At 37.9% G+C, this 12,123-nt stretch overlaps 1 pseudogene; it reads left to right on the top strand.

Annotated features, from left to right (window-relative positions):
• The window catches only part of LOC127414316 (thyroid adenoma-associated protein homolog), a 145,302-nt pseudogene that overhangs the window by 76,611 nt on the left and 56,568 nt on the right, over window positions 1-12,123 (top strand).

Raw genomic sequence — 12,123 nt, 5'->3', positions numbered from 1 at the left:
TCAACTTGTCTCAGTCATTTTTCAAACGAGTTTCATCATTCAAAACATTTTTCACTCCTGTAAAGTGACGTCACTGACGGAGCTTGTAGCATATATCCAACTATCGATAATGAAATTCGTTGTCGATGATTTTCATTATTGATAATTATTGATTTTATCGATTTGTTGTTGCTACATTAATGTCATGTAAGTTAATTATTCTAGTTGAGTAAGTTAAGGAAGTTTGTTAGTGGTGTAATGTTAGTTATGTTAGTAGGTAAATTCCCTGTCTAGATAGTTAGTTGGTCAGTTAGTTTGTCAGTTTGTTAGTTAGTTGATTAGTTTGTTAGTTGGTTGGTCAGTTAGTAGGCCAGTCGGTTGTTTGGTTATTTTAGTCATGTTAGTTATATTATTTAAGTTATGTTGGTCGGTCAGTCATTTGGTTGGTTGGTTGTATGGTGAATTTGTTGGTTGGTTGGCCAATTTAGTGGGTGGTTGGTCGGTCAGTCGGATGTCTGGCTGGTTATGCTAGTCATGTTAGTGATGTTATTTTAGTTTGGTCAGTTTGTTGGTTGGTTGGTTATTTGGTCGGTCGATTGTTCAGTTGTTTGGTTGACCAGTCAGTTAGTTGGTCGGTTGTTTGCCGATTATGTAAGTCATGTTAGTTATGTTAGTTATTTTAGTTATGTTTACTAACATGACTGTTATGTGCCATAGCTAGCTCCCTTCATTTCCCAGCCTCAATTAATAACAGCACCAAACCACACTGCCGGATATCAGTGATCAGCAAAGTTCTCGGTCCATCTGAAAAAAAAGACAAGATACTAATATAACTTTGGAGAGTCAGACATCCAGAATGGATGGACAGATGAACAGATTAAGAGAGGGATCAGAATCAGTGAATCAGTGCAGCTCAGCCTCTCAGTGCAGGGTTGCAAAAGTTAAGGAACTAGTTGACTGGGGGCTGCCTGGTTCTTGTCAGTGGAAGTATGCAGGCCCATCCACCCAAATAAAGCCCACATGTACAAGATGTTAAATATAGCCCTGTCTTGGCTGCCACAGACTCCTCCTCTCCCCAGGCATGTGTGTTTGTGAGTGTGTGTCTGGTGTTGATAGGGCCCTTTTGTCCAACAACACATAAGTTCTAAGCACCACACTTAAGCAATCTGTGCAGTTAATTATTTTTCTGGTTGACATGAAACAACCCATTGTAAGTTACTTGAGTAGAATGCGATTTCTGTTCCACAATAAGTGTTTAATTCATAAGATTAGGCCCAAAGTGATGTCAGCACAGTTATAAATCCTAGAGATTTGATCTCTTTGGTTGTCACACTTTAAATTTGTATTGTGTGTATAAGTCTTCAAAGCCTTGTTTTCGTGTCTGGGTAGATCTGGTAAGCTTCACTCTGTGAAATATTTGAAAAAGCAGGCTTTCTTGGGCTTTACCATGACAAGCCAATCTCTGTTACTCAAGACTGTAAGCAAATTTGGATGCATTTGAATTTGGCTGAATTTTAAAGTACTGAAAATTGATTTATTATATTTTTGCATGGTATGCAAACAATGGTTTGCAAACTGAAACATTACATCCTTTAGATACGTTAGAGCCAGTACAGAAAACTGGACAAAACCAGGTTGTTCCAGATTCATGTGGTCAAAACTTTTTTGTAACAAGATAGTTGTTTTGATTCTCTGACCAGCTTGACCAAGATGGTCTACCAGGTCCATTGGCTATTAGTCCAGCTGATCATTCATTTAGACCTGCTTGGACCAGCAAAACAAAAAACACATAGAACCAGTTACCACCTGAAGTTCAACATTAAATTACATTAGCTAGCCGTTTTAGATCCATAGTGTGACTTTTCTGAGTGAAACAGAATATCTTAAGTGAAAAAAAGAATGGTGGAGAGGATGGAACTTTCCAGACCAATTTTATTTTAACCCCTAAATAGCTGCCTGTAGACGTTTTAAAGAATCTATACAAAGGAATTAGAATGGTCCAAACGTATTTCCGGATCTTTCAACAGTCTCTTTTTCAAGGCAAGTCTGTCCACTCGCCAGCTGTATTTGGAACGCTCTTGGGCTGTTTTGGCAACTATTTTTCTATGTAAACAAGCATCATGAAAGTGCAGCTCCTATCAACTTGGAAATGGTTTTGGAGACCGAAATCTCCAAAACGGTTGGTCAAAGATTATGATAAATAGAACATATAAAATAAGCAGTAAAATCACACTGTGTGGCAGGGTGAGCAAGAAACGGACACAGTGGGTGTGGCATCAGGCCTCAGAGAGGCATTTATTTAAAATGCCCAAAACAAAGGGGAATCTGGGGCCTTTGCGGTGGAAAGGGCTAAGTGAATAAAGAGTAGTGAAGACAGGGCAGGGTACAGGTGAGAGTGGGTGGGGTCCTGGCGGTTTCAACATGCTCCTCCTTGGTCTGAGGCGTGGGGCTGCGGCTTCAATCGAGCAGCTTAACTTAAGGGGAATAGCGGCCCAGCATCCTGGCCCATTGGCCGCGACGCATGCTCCAATCCCGGCAACGCATCTAACTCGCGGGTCCGGCAACATATCTAACTTGCACCGGACCCTTGCCGCTCCGTTCGTGGACCTGCAAAGACACCAGCAGGTAGAGACTGGTCTCTGGAGGAGAGGCGCACTCGGTGTTTAAAGGCAGCGATGAGGCTCTTCATTGGGTTCAGGTGAGCCCCATCACGGGCCACCAAATGGGGTAAATCACAGCGGGCAACGATGATCCATGGGAGGTGCGTGTCGTTCCGTCACAACCGGTATATTAAATTGTCAGTTTTTAACTTGGATTACGCAAAAAAATTCATTTTTACTGTCTTATATAGCTAATGCTCATGCACGTTCTCTGACAGGCAATTTCTGTTTCTAAAAGGTGATTGGCTATTTTACCTGTAAGGCAGGACTTCCTTTCTACATCTGTTGACCGTTGGCCACCATTGGGCATTCCAATTTCTCCCATTCATTTTAATAGAAGTGTTCTGACATGCAGGAAATGTTCATGGAACACTGACGTCACTTGACCAACAGTCCTTGAAATGGTCTATATAGCTATTGCTACTCTAATGGCTATTGGTTAAAAGTATTTCCCCCAGCCACATGATCAATGTGATGACAGGAAAAGGAATAGTTGTTTCAGAGATGGAGCAAGTTATTACATTTTTTTTTTTCTTTTGGTGGTTAGCCAGTTGTTTGGTTAGTTAGGAATAACATGCACTGATGAATTGTGCACAGAATGGTTAGTTGGTCAGTTAATTAGGAAAAACATGACTGATAAATTGTGCACAATATGGTCAGTTGGTTGGTCGATCAGTTGGTTGGTCAGTTAGTAAGGAACAGCGTGCACTGATGTGTTGTGCACAATATGGTTGGTCGGTTGTTCGTTTGGTTGGATAGTTGGTCAGTAAGTTAGGAAAAATGTAAACTGATGCAGTGAGCACAATATGGTTGTTTGATCAATTATTTGGGTGGTAAGTTTGTCAGTTTATTAGGAATAACATGCACTGATGAATTGTGCACAGTATGATTGGTTGGTCGTTAGATCGGTTGGAAACCTATTCAGTTAATTAGGAATAACATGCACACATGAAGTGTGCACAATATGTTTGATTGGTCAGTTAGTTGGTCACAATATTGGTGGTTGGTCGTTGGGTTGGTTGGTAAGTTGGCCAGTTAATTAGGAATAACATGCACTGATGAATTGTGCACAATATGGTTGGTTGGTTGATTTGTAGATTGGTTGGTTGGTTGGTTAGTTGCTTAATTAGGAATAGCATACACTGATGAACTGTGCACAGTATGGTTGGTTGGTAAGTTGGTCAGTTAGTTAGGAATAACGTGCACTGATGAATTGTGAACAATGTGGTTGGTTGGTCGGTTTGTTAGTTTGTTGTTCAGTTTGTTAGTAATAGCATGCCCTGATGAACTGTGCACAATATGACCAAGTGTTTATTTTAAGAAAGTAAATGAGGGCAATTTTGATTTCATTTGGACTTCTAGCTTGATTTTGGATAGCTGAATATTCTAGTAGGTTGAGCATCAAATTCAGTTCACAATTCACTTGTCTCTGAACGTCAGATATAGCTGCATGTTCCGAAAATGTCAGTTGTGTTTATTTGCAAATGTATTTTCTGGAGTGTGCAACAGGACTGTTTCTCTCTTTCTCATTTTATTTCTCTGAGTCAGTCTCTTGTGCACCTCAAGAGCAAGAAGAGCTTGTTTAAACGAGATGTGAAATGGAGCTCTCGCCAGGTGCTGTCCATCGCACTTTCAGCCAGGACTCTGTTGTTTTGGAGGCAGGCTGAGATGAGGTTTGTTTAGTGCTTACAGACTGCCGAGTCATACTGGGCGGGGGGAAACTGTACCACCAGACCTAATAAGAGCCAGATGGCCTTTGAGCCATAATGGCGAGTCGAGACTCAGAAAGCCCCCTGGAGATGGCTCGCCTCAGACTGCTATGTTTCTAAAATTACACCCTTCCAAACTGTCATTTCCTCTCCAAAGACTTTTAATGGGAAAAATTAGCACTGATAGTTAACATATGAGGCCAGAAGAGGGGGAACAGAAGAGGTTTTGGCAGTCATTAGATCGGAATAAGTGTCTGTACCAATGTTTTTGCGTCGTACACTTTGATGTGTTTCTCCTGTTCTGTATTTACATTATTGTGTAAAAGAAAGAGTGAACAACAGGTTAGGCTGGTTTTGTATGTGCTGTGTATTTTCAGCCACAATGGGTCTCTGTTTTAGTGTGTGTCATGTGACAAGTCTTGCTGTTTGAATGTTTCCATGCTGTGACTTCTAAAGGCAACATGTACAACATGTGTGTGTCTGTGTTAATTTGGATGTCTGTATGTTGGTGAAATTTGAACCCAGCAGGTGAGAGTTCATATGTCTGGCTGTCTGTTAGGGGTGGGGGTGATTGAAGTCATCTATAGGAATATTTGAAGGCAAGCAAGGCCAGGGTTTATTTTCTCTAACATTTAGAGGGTAATATAACAGCACATTTTATACAGGAGGAAAACTGATAGCTTGTTCCAAAATTCATGAGGTCCAGACATGAAAACCCCTGATTCTATTTTGAACCCTTATAATTGTAACTCATTTTTCCTACGTAAGATAAATTACAAGTATGCAATTGTTAATTTTTAATTTATTGCAATTGTGTTGTCATCCCTGCGATATTGTTTTGATTTTCACACTCCATCAATATTTATAGTTAAATTATTGATGTAATTTTCTTTATGAAAAAGGATATTAACCACCATTCAGAGCAAGTTTAAGAAGGCAAAAAGTACTGTAGCACTGTGTCAACTTATGACACATTCTGTTCAAAGAAAATCCAAAATAACTCCAAAGTAACGAAATAAGAATATCTTTATGCAAAGCTTTGAATTTCAATGCAGATGAAAGAGAAACAAGTGAGTTTACCACTGTTTTGAATAACCAAGGTTATACTTTTTTGGTGCACAGTCCACACGAAGCCTGCTGTTGACAAAATTGATGTGCACTGTGCGTGAGGCAGACAATTACAGTATAGCATATTTCCATCTCAATTCACACGTCTCCAACAACTGCTAACAAACAATAAATTCCAAATGGTAGTTAGCTTTTGTTCAATCAGTGTGTTAACACTGTCATGCCGACAGTTGACAGATTCAATTTACTTCTAACTGTTACATTAAAGCCAGCTCTTGATGTTTTCGGTCTCTGGTCTACTAATTTAAATAGTTTTTTGTTTCTAACCTCATGTATACACATCAAAAACCTCTTCCAGTGTAGACAGGTTGTGACAATTATGTTTCCCAGTGTTCTAAATACAATAGGCAACTTTAGAAAGCTTGAAATTTTGGCTTTTATTGGGGTTTGTTGGGGCAGTGTGAAATAGCCTTTAGTGAGTATACCCTGTACACAAGGCCGCTTTAACACACAGGCAAGCCCCGGGGCCCATGGTTGCAGGGGGCCCTGAACTTCCAAATTCCTTAAAGTACCTAATGCAACTAATTTCAATATTCTGTCCATCATAACATTATTTTTCTAACAAACTCTAGAACGCTGTCAAACGCAACTCCTCACATACCCACAAAATAACGTTTCATCACACTCATAGTAAAACTATTCTGTCAGTGAACCGGATAGTTAGTGCACAGCAAAATGGGTTTCAAATATCAGAAATATTCACAGATAGACAGATGCTAATTAATAGAATACAACAGGCATTTTGTGTTACAGAATTAGTTTATTTGTATACAGCATAGAGTTATCAGTTATTAACAGATGTGGCTTATTTGTTGCATATTTTTCATGAAACACAAACATTATTTGAAAAACTGTTATAGACGATTACTTAAAGCAGATTCTCTCGATTAAAATAAGCCCAAACTGACAGGACCCATCGAAACAGTAAACACTGGGACCCGGAGTACCTTAAAGGGATAGTTCACCCAAAAATGAAAATTCTCTCATCATTTACTCACCGTCATGCCATCCCAGATGTGTATGACTTGCTTTCTTTTGCAGAACACAAATAAAGATTTTTAGAAGAATATCTCAGCTCTGTAGGTCCATACAATGCAAGTGGATGGTGATCAGACATTTAAAGCTCCAAAAAGCATAGGCAGTCATAGTAAAAGTAACCCATTGACCCCAGTGGTTAAATGAATGTCTTCAAAAACAATGCAATCACTTTGGGAGACAAACAGATCAATATTTAAGTCCTTATCACTAAATGTTTACATCCTGTCGCTCTTCAATGCGCATCCATGAGGTTCAAGCCCCTTGCAAAAATTGGGAGTTCATTGCAAATATATGGCAAATTGTCCATTGTTGCCAAAGGTTTGCTGCAGATTCAACTCTACCGTTGAAGAGCTGCAAACTTCTGGCAAACATTTGATGTAAATCACAAGCTCATTTGCATGTGAAAATAACGAGTGGCAAATCTGCAGCAAATTTGCGCCACGTTTGCGGCTAGATTTCCAGAACTCTAGATTTTTTTGTAAGGGGCTGTTTCTCACATGACGTAAGCATGATGGGATGTTCACTCGAGAACTGATGCGATACAACTGGAAGAGCAGTTTGATTTGTTTACAAGAGAACACTGTTCAAAAGCTGCATTGGTTTTGCTTTCATTTGAACATGCCAGTGTGTTTGTGTCACGCGAGAGGCAGCATGAACAGATTCCCCTCATGGACACGCATTGGAGAGCGACCAGAAGTAAACAATTAAAGTGAAAAGGACATAAAATTGATCTGTTTCTCACCCAAAGCGATCTTATTGCTTTAGAAGACATTAATTTAACCACTGGAGTCAAATGGATTAGGCTTCTTTTAATTTGTCTGTGCTTTTTGGAGCTTTAAAGTGCCGATCACCTACAGAGCTGAGATATTCTTCTAAAAATCTTCGTTTGTGTTCTGCTGAAGAACGTCATACACATCTAGGATGGAATGAGGGTGAGTAAATTATGAGAGAATTTTCCTGCGGCCCTTCCTGTACAACACATTACTGCAGGATACCATGCATTCATGCTCCAATGGTCAATACACTGATCATCAGGCAAGTTGACACTGGGATGCCCCACCCTCCCCTCATGTATTAAACAGTACATACCTGTGCTCCATGAACTGCAAAAGCTCTGTCACGTGTATCTAACTTACGGTTAGTACACTGCTTAGTTTCATGAAACATGACAAGCCTATAGCTAACACCCGTTTGTGGCTGTTATTGTAAGGTTTCTGCCCAAACTTCATGCTGAATGACCTTGTGGCCTACAGGAAAAGTTTGGCAAGTTCTTCCTCTTGAACCGGTGAAATGTTACAGGTGGCTGTTATGTATTACTACCATTGGACCCAGAAGCGTCATGCCCATTCTTACTGAGGATGCACATGCAGTAAATTTTGAATGTATACACAATTGTGTATCTTAATTTATTGATAATGAAGTTACATGTTTATAGGAGGTGAAAAAAGCTTTTGTTTAAATTGCTTTGTAGAAATCACTCCTTCAAATATCTAAGTTTGGTCAGTCCAATCGAGTTGCACCATTTACCCACGTTGCTCAAAACTTATCAATCTATTAACATTTTTAGTCAAATTAATTAAATGAAGTGATCACAATTAATCACATACCAATATTTCCTGAAAAAGGCCCCCAAATGGAGGTAATTTAGGTAATAATAATATAATTAAAAATAATAACAATCATTAATAAAATAATCTTAAAAGAATTAAAAATATAATATATAGGCCGAATAAATATTATTATTCAGATAATTCAACTACATTAAATAATGTTCTGGCAACAGACAAGTAAAGCATTAAGACAATACAAAAAGTGGCTTTAAAATTTAAAATATTGTTTGTTTCCATTTCACTGAAACTAACTCTTATTGACCTTCTTCTCTGTGCTCTATTTTTAATTGTGGTCTATGTACTCGTGTGTCGGACCGGCGCTTTTGGGGAGTGTCACTTCGGTTGTGTCTAGTCTCACTAGTTTTCTGCGCATCTTTTGATCTTGTGCCCAGTCTAGCAGTCCAGTTGGTGAAAGACTGTGCTGCCTGCTCGTTGGTTTGACGAGGCGTGTTGCCTGTACAGCTGGAGCACTGACTGCCCCCTACTTTACCAAGGTAGTACAAGCATTTCTCTGTATCTAATGGTAGGAACATTCCTTATTACAAAATTTAAGTACAGGTCAGGGTCATAATTAATTGCATTATTTTTTTGTTAGCACGGTATTTTTCATTTAATTAATCACACTAAAGGAGGACGCTGTCTTGTAAATTCTGTCATGGGGGCCTGCTGTTTAAGACTTTGAAAACCACTTTTTTTTTAACTGAAGAACCAAGGACTGACCTCTGGCCCTTTTGGGTTGGTATAAAAGTCTTCAGTGGGTTGCACAAGAGCATTTTATTCCATCCAGTCATGTGTTGTACCATGTTTTCCTCCTTCTGGGAACAGTAGTAGCATAACTAAATCTTTCTGATGTTATGACGCGAGTTTAATTAGCCCCTCAAGGAGTTGTTATTGTACAAATTAGTGTGTCTCTCTCAAGATCCAACCATCATTCATGGTTTGAGGTCAGTAATGTCAGAAGAGCTCTGTTTTCTAACTGTAGTCATTCGGTCAGAGAGAGAGAATGCTAATACAAACTGTAACTGTAAGAGTCTTCATACTCTCTTATATGTTCTGTCAGCAGACCCAAACATGGTTTTGTATTACTGTAGTTTTTATTTCAATCTATTAATCTCTCAAACATCCTTTTGTGAATGTTCTAACATGATCTCATGGGCCTTCACCATGTTCCTATTTTTTTTTTCCTGTCCCACTTTTTGATTGATGGATATTCCCTATTTCATATCTCGCGAGCTTCATGCATGGAGTGTCCAGAACTTCAAGCGATTGTAAACTACTCATCTCAGTCATCAAGGGGGCTGCTCCCAAAGTATGGCCACACTTGACTGAACTTGTTTTACATTATCTTGCAGACCTTGTGATCTAAACACGGATGCTTAAATTCTTGAAATTAGTTTTTCAGACAAATATAAATATGCCTTTTATATGAATCCTTGGCTTAACTACAAAAACAAAAACAAAAAATATAATAATAATAATAATAATAATAATATATATATATTATTTTAATTTATATTTTACTTTGAAAATTCATAGTTTTGAATTAACATTAGTCACTGCATAATTACCAAACTTTCATTTGTGATCTTTCATAGTTTTGATGACTAATATTATTCTAAAATATGCTCCTAAACTCCTAAATAACAATTTTAATAATGATTTTCAACCCTTTTTATGAACCCTCTTGAAATTGTTTTGTTAACACTTTACAGCAAGGTTCCGTTCGTTAACATTAGTTAATGCATCAGGTATCATGAACAAACATTCAACAATATATTGTTTACAGCATTTATTAATCTTAGTTAATGTTAGTTAATAAAAATACAATTGTTCATTGTTAGTTCATAGTGCATTAACTAATGTTAACAAATACAACTTTGGTTTTAAAAATGTATTAGTATATGTTGAAATTTACAATAAATAAGATTAGTAAATGCTGTAAAATTGTTCATTGTCAAGTCATTTTTATTTGTATAGCGCTTTTCACAACACACATCGTTTCAAAGCAGCTTTACAGGAAATCATGCATTAAAAAAATAAACTGTAATATCTATAATGTCTTACAATGATCATTGTGTAGTTTGATTAAATATGATTGTAAAATGTGTATAGAAATTAAATAAATAATAATTTTATTTAGAACCCATGTGAGCAAGCTGAAGGTGACTGTGGCAAGGAACACAAAACTCCATAAGATGTTGGTTAATGGAGAAAAATAACTTGGGAGAAACCAGGCTCACTGTGGGGGCCAGTTCCCCTCTGGCTAAACAAGATGAATATAACAATATTAGTTATTTGTGTGCACTGCAAGTCATGGTTTAAAATTTGTAAATTAAGTAAGCATTAAGATCCAGTGTTTTAAAAATAAAATATTTTATTATGAACTTTAAGATTAGTGACTAATGTCTTTAAAGTCCATCCTGGATTAACTGCAGAAGTTCACATAGATGCATTGTCCTTTGTTAGTTGGCTGATGAAGGCTTTTGTTGGCAATTAAATGATAGTCTATGTATTCCATTTCAAGAGTGTAGTCCATCAATAGACAAAGGTGATGCAGGCAGAGATAAATGAGGTGCATCGCAGTTCAACCGGCAGGTCATTTTGGTGAGGTTCGGTGGGGTCCAAGGTTCAGGCAGTGGCATATGAAGTATTCAATATCTTACAGTTGGAGTTGGCATCAGTTCATCCTCTGAAGTAAAAAAAACTGAAGTGGTGTCTGGCTAATACCGGCTGTAGTTTGTCGTCATCTCTCAGCGACACATTGCAGTAGAGTCAGACAACAAGCAGGTACGGAGCAGGATCTGGCAGGCTCTTTTAACCTCGGGATATGAATTCCATGAGACATGGAAACAAATAGAATAATATTAGCGTAGATGCCATTCAATTTTATGCAGAGTTATAGATTATGATGGATGTTTCTGGTTCCGGCAGACCTATCGAAAGCAGCCTAATTGTGAGTTGATGGATAAATTAGGTGTATGCTTGGCTAAAAAGATGAGTCTTTAGTCTAGACTTAAACTGAGTGAGTGTGTCTGCATCCCGAACAGTGTTAGGGAGACTATTCCATAGTTTAGGAGCCAAATATGAAAAGGTTCTACCTCTTTTTGTGGATTTTGATATTCTTGGAATTATTAGCCAGAATTTTGTAATTGTAATGAACATGACGGAATATAGCGTGTCAGAAGGTCACTTAAATACTGTGGAGCTAGACTATTCAAATCTTTGTAAGTAGTTAACAGAATTTTAAAATTAATACGGAATTTAACAGGTAGCTAATGTAACGACGATAAAATTGGGCTAATGTGGTCATATTTCTTGGTTCCACTCTGGCAGCTGCATTTTGAACCATTTAAAGTTTATTTATTGAACTTGCTGGACATCCTCCCAGTAATGCATTACAATAATCTAGTCTTGAGGTCATGAATGCGTTAATTAGTTTTTCAGCATGAGCAACAGAGAGCATGTGTCGTAACTTAGCAATATTTCTCAGGTGGAAGAATGCTGTTCTACAAACATTGGAAATTTGATTTTCAAAGGACAGATTTGTATCAAATGTAACACCTAAGTTCTTTGCAGAAGATGATGACGTAACAGTACATCCATTGAGAGTCAAATTATATTTTAGCTGCTTATTTTTAGAGGATTTTGGTCCAATCATTAGTACCTCTGTTTATTCGGAATTGAGTAGAAAGAAATTTCTGGCCATCCAATCTTTGATTTCATTGATACACTCTGCTAATTTGGAGAATTGTGAATTTTCGTTGGGTTTAGAGGAAATATAAAGTTGGGTATCATCTGCATAATAGTGGAAATTATTCCATGATTCCTGATAATATCTCCCATGGGAAGCATGTATAAGGAGAAAAGCAGAAGTCCTAAAACTGATTCCTGTGGCACTCCATACTTAACTTTTGTTTGATTTGACAATTCCTCGTTTACACAGACAAAGTGGTAGAAGTCTGATAAATAGGACCTAAACCATGCTAATGCAAGTCCACT

This window comes from Myxocyprinus asiaticus, chromosome 23, assembly GCF_019703515.2.
Source record: "Myxocyprinus asiaticus isolate MX2 ecotype Aquarium Trade chromosome 23, UBuf_Myxa_2, whole genome shotgun sequence".
NCBI classification, from domain to species: domain Eukaryota; kingdom Metazoa; phylum Chordata; class Actinopteri; order Cypriniformes; family Catostomidae; genus Myxocyprinus; species Myxocyprinus asiaticus.
This window is presented reverse-complemented; position numbering and strand designations above follow the sequence as displayed.